At 37.5% G+C, this 21852-nt stretch overlaps 1 protein-coding gene across 6 annotated transcripts in view; it reads left to right on the top strand.

Annotated features, from left to right (window-relative positions):
• Positions 1–21852, top strand: part of Atp10b (ATPase phospholipid transporting 10B (putative)) — a 318086-nt gene that overhangs the window by 75808 nt on the left and 220426 nt on the right. The window lies entirely within an intron of this gene.

Below are 21852 nucleotides of genomic sequence, written 5' to 3' on the forward strand. Positions count from 1 at the left end.
AAGAAAGAAAGAAAGAAAGAAAAGAAAAGAAAAAAGAAAAATGTGTTAGCTGTGTCCTCCAGGATAAGCTTTGTACACATAGGTAGGTCTCTCTGGTGATCATCTTCAACCCAGGTCTTCTTTGGTGTGCCACTAAAATGGTGAGAACTGCATCTCTAAACCACAAGGTGAAAGGTTAATTTTAAAAGGAATGACTGAGGAGCTAAAACCTACCTCTCCAGAAATGGAAGGATGGAGACGTCACTTTCCCTCCACACTGGCTGTATAATTCTGACCACGGGAGTCAAAGTGGTGCGTGACTTCCAGTCACGATCGATCTGGCACCTGTTTCTTTCTTCTCCCCTGCCTCTCTGTTTCCAGAGCTTGCAAATGTAGTCTGAGTGCATGTGGAGTGTTATTCCATTAAAACATGAGCTGTTACCTTAAGCTATTAATCAGGCAAACCACAGATGTTGTTTTCTTTCTACATGTTACTATAATTACCCTTAATAACACCGACTGAGTTTCTCATTTCATTGCCATAGATGGCTTTTTAAAACTGTGTCAGATATTTTATTTCTTCAGCTCACAACCTCGTGATGCTGGATATCTACCTTGAAAGATTCAGCATCTCTTAGGTTTCCCAGTATCTTTCTTGCAGCATGCGGCAGGGAAAGACACATATGCATGGATTAATAGGCCCTTCACTGAAGGTTGAACCCCACATGCTGAGTTTACAATCAAACCATATTCTCCTTATGCTAACTGGAGCATTATCTTTTGAGGCATATGGATTTAATAAATCTGTCTAAAGAAGGCTGCCATTCTAAAAAAAAAAAAAAAAAAAAAAAAAAAGTTGTGCTTGGAAGAAGGCAGGGGGCTTGGTGCCCACTTTAAAACTAAGAACTAAGGAAACGAGTTCTGGCTACTTAAACAAAATGCCAGAGCCTGAGGCCCTAGTCCCAGGGTTGTTGGGTCTACGATGTGTGTCTACTATACTCCATAGCACCTACCATGTGATAAGAAATAACAGTTGTGACTCATATAAACTCATGCAGGCACACCTTCTGAACTGGTTTTATCTGCCCACTCTCCTAAAGGTAAAACTTAATTAGATAGTCTTAAGTTGTGATATGAACCTTGGGAGGTCTATGTCTGTTGATTATTACTAATTTCTTTTTCAATGATATTTGGTTCTAAAGAGCTAAGCGTTCTGGAGTTACATTGTCCTCAGATATTTGTTTGTTTTTCTACATCACTTTTTTGCCTTATTAGATCAATTCAGTGAAACTGCCAGCTCCACACCGCACTAACAAGTTTGATGAGGAACTTTTTACATATATATCTCGTTCGCAACCTGCAACTCCCAAGTATAGCTTAGGACAGTGGTTTCCCAAATGTAGTTTCTGATCCAGATACTTAAAAATTACTCAGGAAGCAGTTAGAAGGGCAACATCTCAGGCCCTTAACCCAGACCTACTAAAACTCAGTGTAATGCAAGGTCTGTTTTAAACAAGGCTCCAGATGATACTTCTGGTCTCTTGAGTTCAGAATGACCCCATGTAGAAACCTACCCTGCCACTTTATGAACTGCTGTGGTCCTCGAAGTGAAGACAGACACCAGGACAGTGCTCAGAACACCCTGGGTGAGACAATGGTGAGTGGGTGACAGCTGAATACCAGATCAGAGAGTACACATTCTCTCTCATCTTTGTTCAATTCTGAAATACCATTGGATGTTATTAATTTCTATTGGCTCCATAACTATGACTAATCTCTTAACGACAGAGAGGGGTACAAATCTAGTGTCCTAAGGGAGTAAGCAGGGGCTTCTGAAATTTAATGAAATCTTGTTCAAGTTCTCATTGTGGCTCTCTTAGAGGGTAATTTTAAATTTCATCTGTTATAAGTACTTACATTCCTCATATACAGTAAAAAAGTAAGACAATTAAATACTGTACCAGTGATAAAGGGGGCTGAGACATTGAAGAAAGCCTCATTATGTGGATACCATTCCACCATTCCAACCTTTTGTTATCTGTGTGGTGTGATACATTTTCTCTCTCTCTCTCTTTCCCTCTCTCTCCCTCTCTCTTTCTCTCTCTCTGTCTCTCTCTCTGTGTTTGTGAGTGTATGTGTATGTGTGTGTAAGTGTGTATGCTTGGACATGTGTGTTTGTGCTTAAAGACCAGGGCTAAACCTCAGGAGCTTATCAGGAGCCATTTACTTTATTCTTCCTGTTCATTTTTATTGTTTGGTTATTTCAGCAAGGATCTTTCACTGGGACCTGGAATTCACAATTATGCTAGGTTAGCTGACCAGCTCGCCCCCCCCCCCCCCCCCCCCCCCATCCATCTATCTCTGCCTCCACAATGCTTGGATTGCAAGCACTCACCACCAAGACTGTTTTTGTACATAGGTTCCAGAGATCAAACCCAGGTCCTCATGCTTGAGCAGTAAACACTTTATCAATGGAGTTGTCTCCCTAACTTTCTGTTATTTTATTGTCCCACTTTTTCTCATCTTTCAAGTGATGGTGGCACTGCCATCACAGAAGCAGGAGGAGGACTGACATGGAACATGGATATTATAGGCCTCAGAATTCATTACGACCTTGCCACATACACATGGCCTCAAACCTGCCTTTTAAAAATGTATTCTTTAAGAATTTCATACACGTATACAATGTACTTTAATTATTATTTTGATTCTATCCACTCCTTTTTTCCAAGACTCCTCCCTCTTCCATAACCCTCTGTCCTCTTTTTTTAATAACTCACTAAGTCTAATTGGTACTGCTCATATGCAGATGGGTGTGGCACCATCCACCTAAGAACATGAGCATCTTATCAGCAGCCACATCCCTGAAGGAAACTGACTACTTCCTCCCCACCAGCCATCAACTTACACTAGCTCCCCAACTAGGCTTGGGCTTGATGTCAAGCCTGTTTTCAAAGCCAGTTTATGATCTTCAGAGTATATTTTATTTGTTCATTTGTCCAATGATAATGAAGAAAGCAATGAAGTTCAGGGTCCTGCTAATTCTTAATATCTTTTGGTGCATGTGTATTATACGAAGGTACAGACAATATTCAAATGTACAAATATACAGACAATAAATTCTGTATTCCCTATGAGTATGACTTTGGTACCAGTAGCTCTATTCCCCTGATATCAAATTCAAGTGCCTGGGAATAACAACATTGAAAATAGATGGCTGTGTGGGAAAAATAAAAAATCAAGACATGAAGAATGTGGAGACTGATGTACATTTCAGAGCTCAAAGGTAATTTCACTGTGTTTTATTATCATCTGTCAGACTTAAAGCATTACCAAGACTAGAAAATAGATTGTCACAGAGGTTCCTGAGGACAATGGTTTCCCTGAGTTGGTGTAAATATATTCAGAGAGACTTGTTCCCACTTAATAACCTGCATTTTTCCTTCGGAATCACTGATGCGTTCACTTACAGCGTTTGAAAGGCAGTTTGTCCTCTGCTGTCAAGTGAACTTGATAGAATAACAGAAAAAAAAAACTGAAAAATTCAATCAGATCTTGTTACTTCTCTAGGGACTTTCTTGACTACTTACTCTATTTAAGAAGGAAAAATGGAACACCATGTTTCTTTGGTCTTGTACAAAATAGAAACCCAGTTGGACAGAATGAAATCTCCTCAGCACATGCCAAGTTCCCCTCACCACATGCCATGGCAAGTATGCTGGGATATGGGGCCCTTGGGAGTGTAAAGCCATGCCTAAGGGAGTATACTAACATTGTCATGCTATGATGTCAGAGACTGTACTTATCAGCTTATTTATTGCTTATGGCATGATTGCTAAACCAGATACCTAAAACATGAATGAGAAAATAATAATGAAAATAGTCCCCTAATCAGAATATAAAGTTGTGCATTGACTTTCATGTAACTGTCTATCAAAGAGGCTCAGCCTTCTGTTGGAACTATTCCACTTGATTCAGTAGACATTTAACTGAAAATCCTAGTATAAGGCAAGGGTTAAAATCCTTTGCCCATGTGCTCTAGTCTCCTTATCTGTAATCTAAGAATGCAATGTTACGACTTCACTAGTTGTTCTAAGAATTAAAGTAATCATGTTGGAAATCATCAGACTATATAGTATGCACTGAGTTCTTACTATCTGCCAACACTAGTCCAATGCCTATAGAGAGTCATTTACATTTATCATTTAGCTATGTGGTATGACCATGCAGATTAACCAGCTTATCCATCATGATGTGGAAGGAAGAGGTGGAGCCAAAATTAGAACCCAGAGAGTTTGGCTCTCAATACTTTATCTTTAGGATTTAGATCATTGTTCTCTGTCTTGTGTTACGTGATTACCCATGCCAGGGAGCTCCCAGCAGCCCGTATTCTGCTTCCCACAACTGCTGCCCTCTTCTGACCTCCATGAATATACACATACATACACAATTTTAAACTAAAATCCTTTTTTTAAATTTTGTATGAGATTTTACCTATTTTTTACTATTAAATTATTTTATTTATTTATTTATATTCCAAATGTTGCCCCCCTTCCCTGTCCTCCTTCCCAGAGTTCTTCATCCCATTCACCCTCCCCTTGGCCTTAGAGAAGATGTTCACCCTTTCCTCTCACCTCCCCAACCCCCACCCTCCCATTCCTGCCTCCCACCAACCACCCAACCACCACTCTCATCTACCAACCCATCCCTATTTTACACCCCTACCCCCCCAATCAGTCCCCTTCCCTCAGGAATCAAGCCTCTACAGGATTAGGTGTGTCCTCTCCCACTGAACCCAGACAAGGCAGTCCTCTGCTACATATGTGTCAGGGGCCATGGACCAACCCATGTATGCTCTTTTAAAAATGCATACATATACATGTTTATATATAAAATCTAGTCAGAAGCATGGCTGCCATATATTTTTCTTTCATTCTGTGAGATGCCTCTACATGCTATTTATTGTATTCTGTGTTGTACAAAAGTTTCTCTTAATTTCATAAAATCCTATTGGCCAATGCTTGGTATTATTTCTTGGACTTGGAAGTATTTTCCTGAAAGCTTTTTTCTATACTTATATCTTAAAGTTATATCAGTATCTTTGGTTTTCTCTAGCAGTTTCAAAGTTTCATGTCTTACACGAATGTCTTTTGATCTATTTTGAATAGATTTTTGTGCAAGGTCAGAGATGTGAACCTAGTTTCATTGTGCTATGCATGGATAATTGATTTTTCCCAATACCATTTATTCAAAGAGGTTGTTTTCTCTAATGTATGGTTGATTTGTTTGTTTGTTTGTTTGTTTAATTTGTCAGAAATTAGGTGGTAGCATCAGTATAGGTTTATTTCTGGAATTTCAATTCCATTAATCTGCATGTCTGATTTGTACTAGTAGCATGCTGGTTTTGCTACTAAAGTTCTGTAGCATAATTTTAAATTGTGGGGAGAAGGGGGTATGTGTTTGTGTGTGTGTGTGTGTGTGTGTATGTGTGTGTGTGTGTGTGCGCGCACGTGCGCACATACATGTGTATATACATGGGAAGGCATACATGAACATCTATACACATGTGCAAAGGCCAGAAGTCAATCTCTTGTGTCATTTCAGAATATTGTCTTCCTTTTTCTAGTAGAATGGGGTCTCTTTATGGCCTGGAACTAGACAAATATGCTCAGCTGGCTGGCCAGCAGGCCCCATGATCTGCCAGCATGTGCTACCCCAGTGCTGGAATTTCACGGCTGTATGCCATCATGTCATCATAGCCAGCTGTTTTATGTGGCTTCTGAAAATCAAACCCAGGTCCACATGTTGGTACTTGATCAATTGAACTATCTTCTTAGCCTCATCTTTAACAGGCTTTGAGTACAGGGTCATATCATCTACAAATAGAGGGACCATCTGGACTTTTCCTTCCTTGTAAGCATGCCTTCTTCAATTGCTCTAGCTAACAGTTCTCGTACTCTGTTCAAGAATGAGGAAGAGAAAGACAACCTCATTGCATCCCCAGCAAATGTTTTCAATATTTCTTCATTTTCTTGGGGGAGTAAAGATGTTTCGAGACAGGCTTTCTCTGTGTAGCCCTGGCTGTCCTGGAACTCACTCTAGACCAGGCTGGCCTCGAACCCAGAAATCCACCTGCCTCTGCCTCCCAAGTGCTGGGATTAAAGGTGTGCGCCATCACTGCCCGGCTATTTCTTCATTCTTTATATTACCTATATATTTGTCATATGTATCATCTATTATATTGATGTGTGTTTCTCTCCTTCCTACTCACACTGGAAATATTATCATGAAAGATCCTGAACTTGGTCAGAAATACTTTTTGAACTTCATTGTGATAATTGTGTAATTTGTGTCCTTGCATCAAATTATGTACTGAGTTACATATGTAGACTTGTTCTTTCACTCCTAGAATGTAATCAAATTGACCATGTTGTATGATCTCTTTCATGTGTTGTTCAGTTCAGCTTGCACGTGTGTCTTCTTGAGCATTTATAGTCGTCAGGGAAAGTGAGGTAGAATTTTCCTTCATGGTTGTGTTATTATACAGCTTAGATAGCAAGGTAATTCTTGCTTGATGAATCAAATTTGATAGCATTCCTTCCCTTTCTCCTTTAAGAAGCTTGGGGAGATTTATCAGACTCATAGACATATTAAGAACTGGTAGAATTCAGCAAGGAGTCTATCTACCCTTGGGCTTTTCTGACTGAGACTATTAATACTTTGGTTCTACTACTCATTATAGATCTGTTTATGTTATTCATATGGGGTAGATTTAACTTCAGTAGGTCCCAGGTGTCTAGAAATCTATCTGATTCTTCTAGACTTCCAGTTTATTATACTGTAAGCTTTTCATATTACCTAACGATCTTCTAAATTTCATTAGTATCAACTATAATGTCCCCCTTTCACCTCTAATTTTATGAATTTGTGGTCTTTTATCTTGGTTAGTCTAAACAAAGACTTCTCAATCTTACTTACCTTGTTCCAAGAACAAATTATGTTTTATTTGTTCTTTGCAGTACTTCTTTTAGTCCCTTCTTAATTAATCTCTAACTGTTCTTTATTATCCCTCTGCCTATTAATTTGGATTTGCCTGTGTAAAGTGAAAGTTTATAGCTCCGAATATTTACCTAAAAGAAAAAACTCATAGAATGCAAAGAGATAATTTAATGATGCACATCAAGGACATAGAAAAATAAAAACAAGTCAAACTCAAAGTAGTTTCAGCTTCTGTAGATTTCACCTGCTGACACTGGCTCATGGATTGTACACTGAGTAATGTTGGAATTCTATGAAATATATATATTAAAGAAAAATCATTGTTTTATATATGTTTGTGTTCTCTTCCCTGTACAAATGTACTACTTTGGCAGTTGGGTTATAAATAAATATAAACTAATGAGGATCTTTCAAAGAAGAACCTAGACATGGGATAAAAATTGTATTTCTGAGGCATTTGAATAAGGTGGGAGAAAAGAAGCATATGTAGGCCAGAGTCTATTTTAGTACTCCTTTAAATATTTTGTAAAGTTTATTTTATGTTTTAATTACATACCCCCCTCACTTGGTGTATGTGTAAGAGAGAGAAAGAGAGAGAAAAGAAGAGAGAGGAAGAGAAAGAGAGTGAAGAGTGTACTTATGAGTAGTGCAAGTGCCCGTGGAGACCCGAGAATGGTGTCAGATACTCCTGAAACTTGAGTTGCAGGTATCTGTGAGCTACTTAATATGTGTTCTAGGAACTGAACTCTGATTCTTTTCAAGAGCAGTAACCACTATTACTAGTAGTCATCTTTCTAGACCCCTCCTGCCTCTTTTTTATTTAAGCAAGAATTAGATACCTTCCATATATCATGTTTGATTCATTATGGAATTAGCAACAAATAAGGTAATGTCTATGTCCTTCCAAATTTCCCAATGTAGCCACAGATGTGGAAACATAAACTCATAATTGCATACTAGTGAATATTGTGCTGAAGGAAGAGAAAAGAATAACAGTAGTCTCTTATCTGTCATTTTACCTTCCCATAATCATATCATTTGACTGCAATCCAAAAATATTATATAGAAAATTTCAGAAATAATCAATAAATCTTAAATAAACTTTATAAAGCATAATGTTATAATTATTTGACTTTGTTATTGATTTTTTTGGCATGTCTTCTGCTTATTTGTTTATTTGCTTGATGTCTGGCACCAAACCCAGGGCCTTTCACATGCTAAGCATATAACTGTACTCCTTAGCTACAACCCTAGCCTCCCTGGTTTCCCAATGGGATATTTGGAGGCCACTGTACAGGTCTTAAAACATGTCTCCAATCCCATTTTTTTGGTTAGTCTTTTACTTTGATATGCCAAATATATAGCATTTGAACTGACTTCCTGTTACTAGATTTCGAAAATTTTTTTTAAATTATAATCCTAGGTCCATAAAACTTAATATGTTATCTCTATGGCCATAGTATTCTTACAGCAGAACTCTTGGAGTAAGGTGGATCTATCCTCTTATTTTCTTTTCTTTTTTTATATAGTACATAATTTATAAATTATACTATATAATGAATGCATAGGTAAAGTAGAATATATACAGTATTCATTACTATATTTCCATATAGAGTCTTAGAATATATCCTATTTGGGTATGTAGGAACACTGAATTTAGTTTGGCTTCCATTTCAAAGAGAGTTCAACATCTAATGTGAGATTCATTACATTTATTGTTCAGAATCATTGGCTTTATATAACATTTTATTTATCTCACATACAAACTGAGAACTAATTTTGAGCATATAATTTGATGATTTATATATAAGTAAATATGTCCATATAACCTCTATCTGATGCTGGTGGTCTTATGTTTTCTTCCTTTGCTGGGTTGCAGAGAGTTGACACACTTCTCCAGATCAAAACTTATACACAAAGTATACACAGAAAAGTGTCACAGGGGCCTGAAGCACTCTTCTCCGTTGTTCCTACCATATGCCACTAGCCAAAGTACTTCTATGTCTTCTTCTTCCTCTCTTTCTGGCTATAAACATAAGTAAATATTTATGTATTTTCTCCTTACTCCTTCGACCTTTTCCACAAAGCCATATGTGAGAACTTGGTTAAAAAAAAAAAAAAAAAAAAAAAAAAAAAAAAAAAGCTTCTTTTTTCTTTTCATTTAATAATTTTCAAAGATCACTCTACTGAACCATTTGCCCTGTTTACTGACAGCTAGGTAATGAATGGATAGATTAATGAATGCATGTCCTATCATTTATTCAGCTAGTATCCTATGCTCACATGTTCCAGAAGTTTCTACTGGTGCCATTGGAATGAGTAGAATGGTGACTTGTCTCCCTATTGAGATTGTGTCTTCAGTATAAATTCCTAGAACTGGGATTGCTGGGTTGAGAGAGATATTTTACTGTAGTCATTAGTGTCAGGCCAATGATATGGCTAAGTGAGTAAAGGAGTTTACCCCAAGCCTGATGGTATGAATTCAACTCTCAGAATTTATAGTTGATGGAGAGAATCAAGTCCTAAAATTGTTATCTGACTTCCATGTGTGTATGTTATAAACACACACACACACACACATACAAACACAAACACATTTTTGTTTTTAAGTAGCTGATGTCCAAAGTTCCCTCAGTAAAGACTGTGTATTCTTTTATTTTGTATTCTTCCTAGCAGTGCCTATAGAAGCCTATTTCCCCACAGCCCACTGAGCAAACTGTATTGTCGATCTTTGAAATTTTGTCAGTCTGAACAATGAGAAATAACATCTCAATGAGTTGTAGCTAGCATTTGTCTCACTGTAAGTGAAGTTGTTTGCCCTTTCACATAAATCAAGACCCATGTCTTTATCATTTTATAAATTTTGTATTTATTCTCTCTGTCTATTTGTCAACAGTATTATCATTTATTTCTCCTACTAGTGTTAGGTTTTTTATATGTTAAGGACACTCATCTTTTTCTGTGGTATGTTAGGAATACTTTTCATTTGCAGTTGGTCTTTTGACTCGTCTCAAAGTGATTTGCCACATATAGTGAATTTATTACTGTTTTCATATCTAGACTTTTAGTTATAATTACTTCATAGGTCCAAATTAGAGAAATTTTACCCATATTTCCTCCTGATGCTGGCAAAGATTTTTTTTTAATTTTTTTTTTGCTGGCAAAGATTTTTATGCATATTTTGAATATTAATTTAGTTTCTTTTACACATAAAAATAAGTTGAATCTATTTTAAAATAATGTTCTTTAAAACTTATTACCCAACAGACTAGTACCATTTATTAAAAACACATTCTTTAAAAAAAAATTGTTTCTTTGGCATCACTAAAGCGCTTGTTTTACTACAATTCTAAATGTTAAAAGTCTCAGTTGAATGCTGTGAGGGTCTCAGAGCAGACTTGGAGTGGTACTTAGCCATGAAAGTGAAGGTGGTGGAGCTTGCCTGACAGATGAAGGTTTACCTATTGAGATTCTCCTCACTTCTACTTTATAACTTAAGAGCTGTTTCCATACCTCATTCTGTTGATATGTTTAGGCCTGATTGCTTACATTTCCTGGATTACTATAACAAGAACAAGGATAAGGGTAAATTCTACACCCATGAATAACATATCAAATGTAAGAAAATTCCAATCATGATATGATGTCATTGTTTTTAACAAGTGCATAATGCTGTCATGTAAATGTACACTTTTTTTTTTTTAATCCATTCCTTGGTAGAGGAACATCTAGGTTGTTTCTAGTTCCTGGCTATCATGAGTAAAATGATATGAACATAGTTGAGTAAGTGATAGGATGTAATAGAATGAAGTGTCCTTTGGCTACATGCCAAAGGAGTGTCATGACCCAGGAGGGCAGGCCCAAGACATTGACATAGGTAGATTTCCAATTTTCTGAGAAACCCTTTTGCCTATTTCTGAGACCTATTTCCTGCTACTTGGTTGCCTTGTCCTGCCTTGATGTCATGGTACCTACCTAGTCTTACAGTTTGTTATGCCATGTTTGGTTGATGTGTCTAGGATGCCTGCCATTTTCTAAGGGAAGATGGGGAAATCTGGGGGTAGGGGAAACAGGGAAGATCTGGGAGAGAGAGGAGTAGGGGAGATCTGGGAGAGGGGGTAGGTATGAGGAGATCTGGGAGAGAGAGGATGAAGGGGAAAAAGACTGGAGGGATGGGAGGAAGGGGAAACTTTGGTCAAGGAATAGTATATAAGAAAAAATTTTCAAATATTATTTTTAAAACTCTAGAAAGAATATCTCGTACCAACTGTCCCATGCAATTTTCTGAATGGATGCTACAGAAAGCAGAAAAATGTATTATGAACTAATAAAGTATTCTTTAGAAACCCACGGCTTTAAAATCCATGCCAGTCTCTTTTAGAAAGACAGCCAAAGTTGTCCTTAAATCTTGACATAATCCTGTAACTCTAACACGAGGCTGAGTGAGAGAACTCAGTTTCTGATTGTGCCCACAATCTGAGTGTGCGTCACCAAATCCTGATGTGGAAGAAGGTGGCTCTGATAACCTTGAGCACATGTTTGAGACATTAAACGCCTTTATGAGCAGGAATACTTAATCCAGTCTAGTAAACTAATAGGAAGTACAAGAATGTCCTCCAGGCAAGAATGAGACTAATCATGGGGAAATAACTCAAAAACAGTTCTCTGAGACTAAAGCATGAAGCAGATTAGTGGATATTTATTTTTAAAGTAACAAATTATACCCATTTACCTTCCTCCTCTGAAGGCAATGTCTATGTTTTCTGTAGGATGGCTTCTGTGCTAGAGGTGATTAACTTGAGAGAGTATCACTAACAACAAATTATATTTTAATGAAGGGCAAGAAAAAAACTGTTACATTTACTATAATTTCACTGAGAGAATAAATCATACTTTAGAAGCTCAGCTATGTTTCAAAACAATGACATATTTTAGGAAAAGAAACTGTAATATGCTTTTGCCCTTCACACATTACCTCAACAGACATTTCACAAGGTTTTGCTACGACAATAGAGTAGCACTATGCCAGTGACTTACAGGACAGGGAGAAGAGTAAAATATAACCCTCTCAAGGCATGTATGGTCTTGTGAAGAATCATCTAAAAGCATCTGTTTTATATCAAGCTATTCACAATAGGTAAAGACACAGCCCACATATGTCTACAGTCACTGGCCTTTTAAACGCTTCCTTGTAAAACCTTCTTAGTTGAGAAAAGAGAATACACACACACACACACACACACACACACACATACACACACACTTTCTTAGAACACTAAGATACTTTGCAGCCTTGAAAGAGCATAACCAACACTGATAGAAAACAATGGAGACCTGAGTGATGAGATTGGATGTCAGAAGCCATCTAGCAGAGGCTAAAGGCCTTGAATGTGAGTTTTTCTGGAGATGGCCCACCATTTTGCATGGCCTATAGTGGACGAGTTCTAACAATGCAGGGTCCTTAGAGACTTCATCCCGGGATTGCTTCTTGCTGCTGATAAGCTTTTCTTGTCACTTTTACATAGCCTAACTATCACCCCATGCTTTTGGCCAAATTTCCTGCAGATCAACATGAATATGAACTTTCATGAATTAATGCTGTTTAGATGAATTAATGACTTTATAGAATTCCTGACTTGATTCAAATAATTTTAAGAAGAAATTTGAAGGAGATAATTTTAGTCATTTTGCCAGAAAGCTGTAATAAAGTTAGAATCCAGAACAGAGTATGCCCCCTCCTCATAGACTAGTAAGTAAAGGCTGCATAAGAACGAATATGATGAGCCGTCACAATTACACTAAGAGGAAAAATAGTCTTAGGACACATTTGTGATCAAGGAAAAACTTTCAATCTGGGTCAGATCCAAGGATGAAGTCACAGGTGCACACTATGATAAAGCAAGGCTATCTATTCATCTAAATGTATGTACATACATATAGACATGTGTAGGTGTATGTATAAGTGTGCATGAACACCTATGGACTTGTTGAGATAGGTGATCAGACCCAACCAGAATGTGTGTGTGTGTGTGTGTGTGTGTGTGTGTGTGTGTGTGAAGTTGTTGCTTTGAACTTATAATGAGCATATAGAATGAAACACTGCTTTGAACTTATTGTTGACATTCTTCTGTAACTCTCCTTTTGTGTAGCATTCTAAAGAATTTTTATTTATGAAGGTATAAAAAGGCCAGAGAGAAGACATAAAGTGGTGACATGGGAGGCTCTGCCCCATCCAACTAAATGGATATGTGGTGTGGTATTTGGGGCTCAGCTCCATGTATCAAATGTATATATACATATACATGTGTGTGTGTGTGTGTGAGAGAGAGAGAGAGACAGAGACAGAGACAGAGAGTATGTGTATGTCTGTGTGTGTTTTCAGTGTAAATTATTTCTTTCTTTTCCTTTTTCCCCCCTCTGGTTCATGAAAAGTTAATGAGCTCCAGACATCTTGCTGACTAGGGGAGAGGTCCTAGAGCCAGAGAGAAAAGAACCCTAGCAATTAAACTTTTTTTCTTAATTCCCTGCTGCTGCCAGCAGTTTATTACCAGAAACCAGCAGCATTTAGCCACAGAATAGTAAGAAACAAGCACTTATTAACACAACATAGTAAGAGAAAAGGAGCCTGCGCTTTATTAGCACAAAAAATTATTAAGAGACAGTTAAGCTTGCAGAGGCCATCAGCTTCTGGCCCCTAAAATAGTAAGAGAGTTATAAGTGCAGAGGTCGTCAGTCTTTGGCCTTGTCCGGTACCTTAGTACTTGATGCCAGGAAGGTCCCCAGCAATGGGATACTTTTGGTCCCCTGGAAGTGTGACAAGAGTATTATTTCCTATACTTAGAAACCAAACAATGATTTTTGCAAAACTCTCAACACACTTTCAGTTTGATCACAGGGATCTTCTGCTTTTACACAATGGGAGGAGAACCCATTGGCACAGGCTCATAGTTCAGGGAGTTACAAGAAACAACGGAAGCACAGATTATGGGAAAAGAAGGCACATCTGGTGGCTAGAGATCGATACTGAAGGGAAGGTCCTGGGAACACACAGCATTTAATCTTAGTCTTGAAGGATATTGCTAGTCAGAAGTAAATATAGGAAGCCCTGAGTGTCTTGGGAATCTGGTGGAGGGAAATGATTTTTCTCTCTTGATATGTTAAGGGCAGAAGCAATGAGATGTTGCAAATGATCCTCAGAGGGTGTCATTCAATTAGCAAAGAAGAGAAGGCAGAGAGTTAAGATACTTTTGTGAGATCAGAGCTTTGCAAAGGTCACTCTGAAAGTACAATGTAAAGGAGTAAAGAGAAACAGGAATAACCATGTGACCTCATTTTGTTCTCCTCAGTAAATAACCAGTTTATGGCAGGCATTCCACAAATATTTCACTTAATTGCAGCAAGTCCATCACAGGCAGGAATCTGTGGAAGCTAGAAAAATAGAGAAATAATCCATTGTTTCTAAGGAACTTAATTGTTTTTTACTGAAAAGTCATGAATCATTGACTTGGTTTACATTTCCTTTCTGCAGGATGACAAGTCAGGACTAGGTTTAAGGATCAGGTAATACAAAACATGAGAAATTTCATGAAAACACATAATTCTCTCTCATATTTTTCTTTATTTCTTTCATCACTACATTGACCTTATTTTTAATAAGCTTTATTATTAAAAATATTGTATGTGAGAAGAATCTATTTTCAATTAAAAAACAGAAAATGACTTGCAAATAAAAGTACCACATACCAAAATCATCCATATCCGGGGTCTATATAGAACTTATTGAACTTATATACAGCTAGAATTAATACTCATCACTGAAGCTGTTAAACTTCACATTAAAGATTGTACTTTCAGTATCAAATGTATTTTATATACCACAAAAAATAAAATAAAATTAGAATTAGAAAACCAATTAGCTTTATATTCTCTGTCATAACTTGTGCCCTTGACCTGAATTCATATGGGTTTATTTCTGCTAAGAATTGAACAATCTTCAGGAAACTAGAATGATTGAGCCAAACATCATATCTACCTACCCAAAAAGTAACAGAGACCTGTACAGGACCTAATATACTTCCAAACACAGGAAGAAAAATCTCTACATGAACATCAAGTCTCCTAAGTCACGCCCAGAATTCTTTTTGCTTATCACTCAAACATGATAATACTTTGTCAGGCAAATATTGGAATTTGGAAGAGGAGAGGACTTTTTGATTGAAAGTGTGGTGGTATGTCTTCAGCCTCACACTACTGTCTATGGATGACCTAAGTTTATCCTTACCCATGACTCCTGAGAAGAGAGGGTGACCAGTCAAGCCTGTGGATAGAGACAAGATTTCATTCTTTAGGCTAAGTAGTACTTTACTATATATAGCCTGCTTTCTTCTCCCATTCATCTATTTGTGGGGAGGTAGGTTGATACCTTAACTATTATATATAGTGCTACAAAAGCCATGTGCATGCAGAGAGCTCTTTTGTATGCTGACTTGCCAAATGTATGTGGCTATGCATCAAAAGACAGGATAACTGGATTTTGCAGCAGACCTATTTCCAGTGTCTTAAAGAATGACATTACTGTTCTTTATAATGACTATATTACTTTCCATTCCTTATGGCAGTGTATGGAAGTTCCTATTTCTCTATGGTTGTATTTGTTAACTTTTACCATTTTTATATTAGCTATTCTAACCAGAATGAGATGTTGTGTTGTAGTTTTGATTTGCATATTTCTCCATTTGCAAAACCTACTGTTTTTTAATATGCCTGGATGTTTGTATTTTTCCTTTGGAGACAATGTATTCTGATTATTTTCTCACTTAATTACTTGTTTTTATGTTAAAAGGTTTTAGGCTTCCTTGGTGCTAAATGAATGGCAGACAGATCATTTTAGTACATTGGTCTTTACTCTGGGTTTCTTTTCCTATGCAAATGCTTTTTCCGAATGATGCCATGGTTAGCATCAACTGACACTAACCTAGAGTTACCTGGGAAGATGTAACCTCAACTGGAAAACTTGCCAGATCAGATGGGTTTGTGACCATGTTTGGGGGGCTCTTGTAGTTAAAATTAATAGGTAGTTTACCTATTAATCTACCCCACCTTAGATTATTTAGTTCCCAAATAAAAGACATAAAATTTTTATATTTATAATAAGCTTAAAAGCACTAGAGCTAGGCAGATGCCAACCCTCTGCTATTTTGTTTATTTCCCTGTCAATAACCCTGAGATATCACTTGCCATGTTCCACCTGGGCTGCTCCTACTCCAATTGGCCAGCCCTCATGGCCATTCTCTCAATATCTACCTTCCCCATGGCATCTTCTTACTCCTTCTTCTCTCATTCTCTTTTTCTCACACTCTCTGCCTCAGACCCCAAGCCTGACCACCAAAGCCTTGCCTACCTCTCTTCTGCCCAGCTATAGGCTGTAGGCATCTTTATTCAACCAATAATTTAAAACTAGAGGAAGGTTACAGCGCATCATTGGGTATACATGAGGATCTCCTAAGGATTTCTTCGTGGGGAATACTTAATGTTGGGGGTCAGTATTTAGCATTGTGATACATAGCAATAGACCAAACCTCAACAGGGGTATTTTCTTAATAGGTCAATGACACAGAAGAGCTAATGTGGGCAGTTCCACCCCTGGGCAGATGAGTATGAATAATAAAAGTACTAGCTGAGCAAGCTAGAGGGAGTAACCAGTAAGTAGTTTCCATTTCAAGCTTGTGCTTTAGTTCCTGCCTTGGTTTCTTTTGATGATGGATAGTAGCCTGTAAGTATAAAGCCCTTTCCTCCTCAGGTTGCTTTGGTCATGGTATTTACCACAGCAAGAGAAAGCAAACTCCAACAGTTGTATTCTTGCTTGCCAGCTGTTCGTTCTTGTTTTCTATGTGGTTTCTTTGTAGAGAGTTATTTAGAGAATTGTTGCCTGTGTCAATGTCTTACGTGTTTCCTCTCTAGGGTTTTCTGGAAGTTTTAGATTCTTGTTCTTTGTGGCTGTTTTCTTTGCATTAGACATAATCATTGTCATCTTCATCCAGAGCACTTATGGTCATGCTGACAAGATCCTCTCAATATTAGCCCTACTAATATTCCCACATGGAAAGGCTAGAGGGCTCCGAAGACGGATGTAGTCTCTCCATTCCCCAAGAATATATAACCAGTTAACAATTGCTGGCAAAGAGAGAGTCTTTGGCTTTGTCTTAGTCACTGTTCTATTTCTGTGAAGAGACACCATGACCAAGGCTTCTCTTCTGAAAGAGAACATTTAATTGGAAGCTTGCTTACAGTTTCAGAGTTCAGTCCATTATCTTCACAGCAGGAAACCTAGCTACGTGCATGCAAGCATTGGAGCAGTAGCTGAGAGCTCCCTTCTGAGCTTTTGAAACCTCAAGGCTCACCCCAGTGACATACTTCCTCCAACAAGGCCATGCTTCCAAACCCTTTCAGTCCTTCAAAGAGTTCCACTCCCTGGTGACTAAGCATTCAAATAGATGAGCCTACAGGGACCATTCTTATTCAAGCCATCTCTGGTGTAGCTCATTCTTCTGTAAGTAACTTTCCATCTGCGTTGGGTAGAATCATTTCTTTGGTCTATCATTGCTTTACTCTCTCAGGTGACTGGAAACTATCTGTTCCTAAGTCATTCAATAGGCTTACCTTTAGTGCTTTGGCTCACCTTGAGTTTATACTTTTCCCTTGCATGTATCTTGGAATTTGGGCATCTTAATAATATTGTGTTAAGGTAAGGATCTTTTTTTCTGGTTATGTTTATCGAGAGTCATATGAGGATCCTGCACAAGGATTTCCCAAGATTGAAGTAATTTTCTATAAGTATTTCATTAAGTAGATTTTTCTGTGCCTTTAACTTTTCACTTCCTAGTATTCAAAATGGAGATTTCCCCCTTTGGTTCTTAGTCATATTTCCCTGACTCATAATATATATTACATGTCAAATACACACACACACACACACACACACACACACACACACACACACACACACACACAAAGAGAATTAGGTGAATATTGACTCCATCAAAGGAAAGTATTCCTTCCTCTTCAGTTCACTGATGTGGAAATGCATGTGGATCTATCATCTAACCTTTAGTTGAGGTGGATTCAGGATTTGCTACAACAGGTTAATAAATTCAACCTTCACATCAAATGATTTGAAGGCAAGGTGGGCCTTGCTTCCATCAGTTTCAGAGAGTAGCAATTGTCTCAAGCTTTTTCTGCAGTCTACAGCCCAGCCTCCAGCTTTCTAAAATGTGAGAGACATTTCCTCTCTCTTCTTTACTAAACAGGAATATGCCACTGAGGTATAAATACTTTTGTGCCATGTAAAAATCAATCTCCCATGTTAGCCTGCTACCTAGCTTTCAACAGAGAGATAATGAACATTTAGTATGGCCATTTAGTGATGGCCCCATAGCATGCAAAACCCCCTCCCAGGTCTCCTGCTGCATCTCAGTATTTGCTATATTATCCCTGTATACTTGGTGAACGTTCTTAGTAAAGAGCTAGAAAATAGAGGGCTTGCTTCAGCTTGGAAATGGCATCTCCTGCCCATGAGACAACTGTTACAAATGGCTCTTGTTTCTCCTTACACTCTCTGTGACAGGACTGGGTCATTTTTCCATGCCTTGTGTAAGGACAGCAAGCATGACTGTGCTCTGTTCCAGGAGTTTAATTTTCTGTTTTCTTCCCACTGGAGTGTTTTCCTTAGAAGTGGGCCCCTAGCTTTTCTGGCTTCTTGTCATGAAGTGTGGAAAATAGTATCATTTTCTATATTCTAAAAACAAAATAGTAAATAATAAAATTGAAAGTCAATGTCCTTGTCCCCTGTATATGTGTATGAACACATTTGTTCTCTCTGTTCATGATGATCCAACTGACCTTGGAAATAAATATGAATCTCACTGTGCATCATTCCTATAAGTTGAATTCTTACTCAGTGCTGTGTTCAATATATTCCCTCAACAGTGTTCGTACCTTCCCTGTTCTTTTGAATATTTGTCTAGTATTCCAACAAATGGGTAAACTATCATTTACTCATTTTTTTAGTAATGAACATTTAGTTAAGTATATACTATAGGTAGCATATGCATGAAAGTCTCACTAAGGTGTTCAGGTTAGAGGACATTTCTATAGTTTAATTCTCTCAAAGGAAAATACTGGGTTTGAGATTTCTTACTATCTTTTGAAAGCTGACATTAAGTACAATCTAATATCTCATAGTGCTTAAGTAACAGAGATGAAATTTAAACAAAATTGATCCAATATCAAGATCTACTTTTAGCCATTGTACTATTCTGTCCTGTGGGGTGTATGTGTGTGTGTGTGTGTGTGTGTGTGTGTGTATATGTATGCATACATAAAGATAGAAAGGAGCTTGTCAGATGATCTAGAACAATAGAGTTGAGGTCCATCTAGTACTAACACCTACAGTATTCTCATGGTTCCTCTGAAACCATCAGCTACAGAATGTTGGAAGGAAATCTGCACTGCAGATAAGGATTAAAGAGATCTCTGTGCCAAAAAGAAAACCCCAGCTCAGAGTTTCATGTATTGAAATTTGGCTCAATTCCTAATGAATTTAGATTATGTGAAGTCCACAGGGTTTTTCTCTCTGGATAACCAATCAATATAAGTACAAAGGAAGGCTGAGATTAATTTTCAGCTAGCTAGCATGCTTGAGAAAGCAAAACACAACTTTTCAAAGCTCAAAAAGACCCTAGGCCTATTTGACCTGATGTTGTGATTATAATTCATCTCATGCAGAAAACACATTCATTCTACAAATATTCATTGCATATTTCACTTCCAAGCCATCATATTAGTTATAACAATGCCTACAGAACCACACAGTGATTGGAAAAATTAAGAAGTGAACTCTTGTGTTTGGAAAGTTTATAAAAATGTGAAAGACTAAAGAAAACATAAAAATGTGAACTATCAACTTCTAGTACACAAAGAACTAGCAGGAAATAATTTATTGGCATTAGAGAAAGAAATTTTCTAGTAGAAATCTCATATTCTCTTTCAATGGGTATTTGCTAAACAGTTATTACATTGTAGATATAACTAGGTCCTGGAAACATGAGGGAGATTAGCACACTCCTAAACTCAAACAGTATATAGCTGAGTGGAGAGGGAGACCTAAAAAGAATAGTAACCACATACTTTATTTATATAATAATATCATAAGCAAAAGATGAAGAGAAATCCTGGACATTTGTTTTAGCTTCATACTAGGAGAGAAGCTGCATACGTGACCTCTGGGATGGGAGCAAATGATAGGCCAGTGTTCTATACTAGAGGACTCAAGACAGAGAGAGATGGGGGGGGGGGGCTTGCCCAAAGCTATGTTTGGACAGGCTGGGACTAAAAAGGTTAAGACCCCAGGCTAGTGTCTTGTCACAAGATACCCAAGACCTTAGTTAGCTGAATCCAAAAACCCATTTCCTTCTCTGACCTAGGTCTTTTCCCAGAAAGAGTTGTAGTAACTGATGGTTCTACTCCTGACACTTTGAGACTGGGGTAAACATCTGTGAGCATGCCCAAAAACTTTCCAGAAGTCAAAGGAAATACGAACTCTTTGAAATAAGCATTTTTATTGAAGAATGAGACAAGGGGTACTCTTATATGGATTGTTTGCCATTAGAAACTCCTGCCACAAGATCAGAACTCCCCGAATTTATGGAACTCTCTGGCAATTCTATATTCTATATTCAGAATTCTATTCTGAATTCCATAGAATTCAGAAATTCTATGGAATTTCTGCCTTACCAGAAATTCAAGTATGTAGCAGCTTCTTTTCTGCCGAGTCACTGCAGGGCATTCTGTTAGGGGACTCTCATGGCTAGGCTGGTAATACAAACACCATCTTTAAAAGTAATTGTTTAGCTCCCCTCTTATGTATCCAATAATGAAAATAAGAAAACCAACATTCAGCCAAAATTGTCTGAATCCTTCTTTGGCTTTATTCAGTAAATTACTGAGATGTAGAAGGAAAAAAGTATCTAAAAAACAAATAAGATCCTGAAACACGTTCACTTTCTTCAAGCCAATGATTCCTCTTGCTAGAACGTATCTAAGAAAACATACTCAAATAGAAGGAAAGATAGATTGAATTAAACATACTTTTCTAAGTTAACTGGTTATAGTAGCAAAAAAAAAAAAAAAAAAAAAAAAAAAAAAAAAAAAAAAAAACCATGCAAATAGTTTAAAAACCAGGCATTGAAAGAATGTTAGAAAATTGGGTCAATTTTTAAAACATGATTAAGTCCATTAACAATTAAATAGCTAAGTGGCTGCATGAAGAATTGTTTGGTGATATGCCTGTCCCCACTTCTCATGTTATGGCTGAGAAAATAAGTGAGACGCTTACAAGAAAATTTGATTACATGCCAGAAAAGCCACCTAGAAATGAAAATTCAACAAATACTTTTTTAAGATCTAAATAAGCACTTTATTTAAAAAAAAAGAAAAAGGTTTCAATGATAGCCCAAGAATAGGATGGGAAGATGGCAGATGGCGGTGCTTGAATACTTGCAGATGACGCAGTCTCTATTCCCAGCACCCATATTAGGTACTCATAACTGCCTGGAACTCCAATGCCTTCTTCTGGCCTCTAGGGACACTGCACTCACTTGCACAAACACACATCTAACTAAAATCCAAAATACACAAGCATACACATAATTAAATATTTTTTAAAAATCTTTAGGGACTTAGGTGTGGTGAAACATGACCATAATTCCTATACTTAGGTGTGTAGAAGCGGGCAGTGGTGGCGCACGCCTTTAATCCCAGCACTTGGGAGGCAGAGGCAGGCGGATTTCCAAGTTCAAGGCCAGCCTGGTGTACAGA

The sequence above is a fragment of the Mastomys coucha genome, unplaced genomic scaffold, assembly GCF_008632895.1.
Source record: "Mastomys coucha isolate ucsf_1 unplaced genomic scaffold, UCSF_Mcou_1 pScaffold5, whole genome shotgun sequence".
Taxonomy (NCBI): domain Eukaryota; kingdom Metazoa; phylum Chordata; class Mammalia; order Rodentia; family Muridae; genus Mastomys; species Mastomys coucha.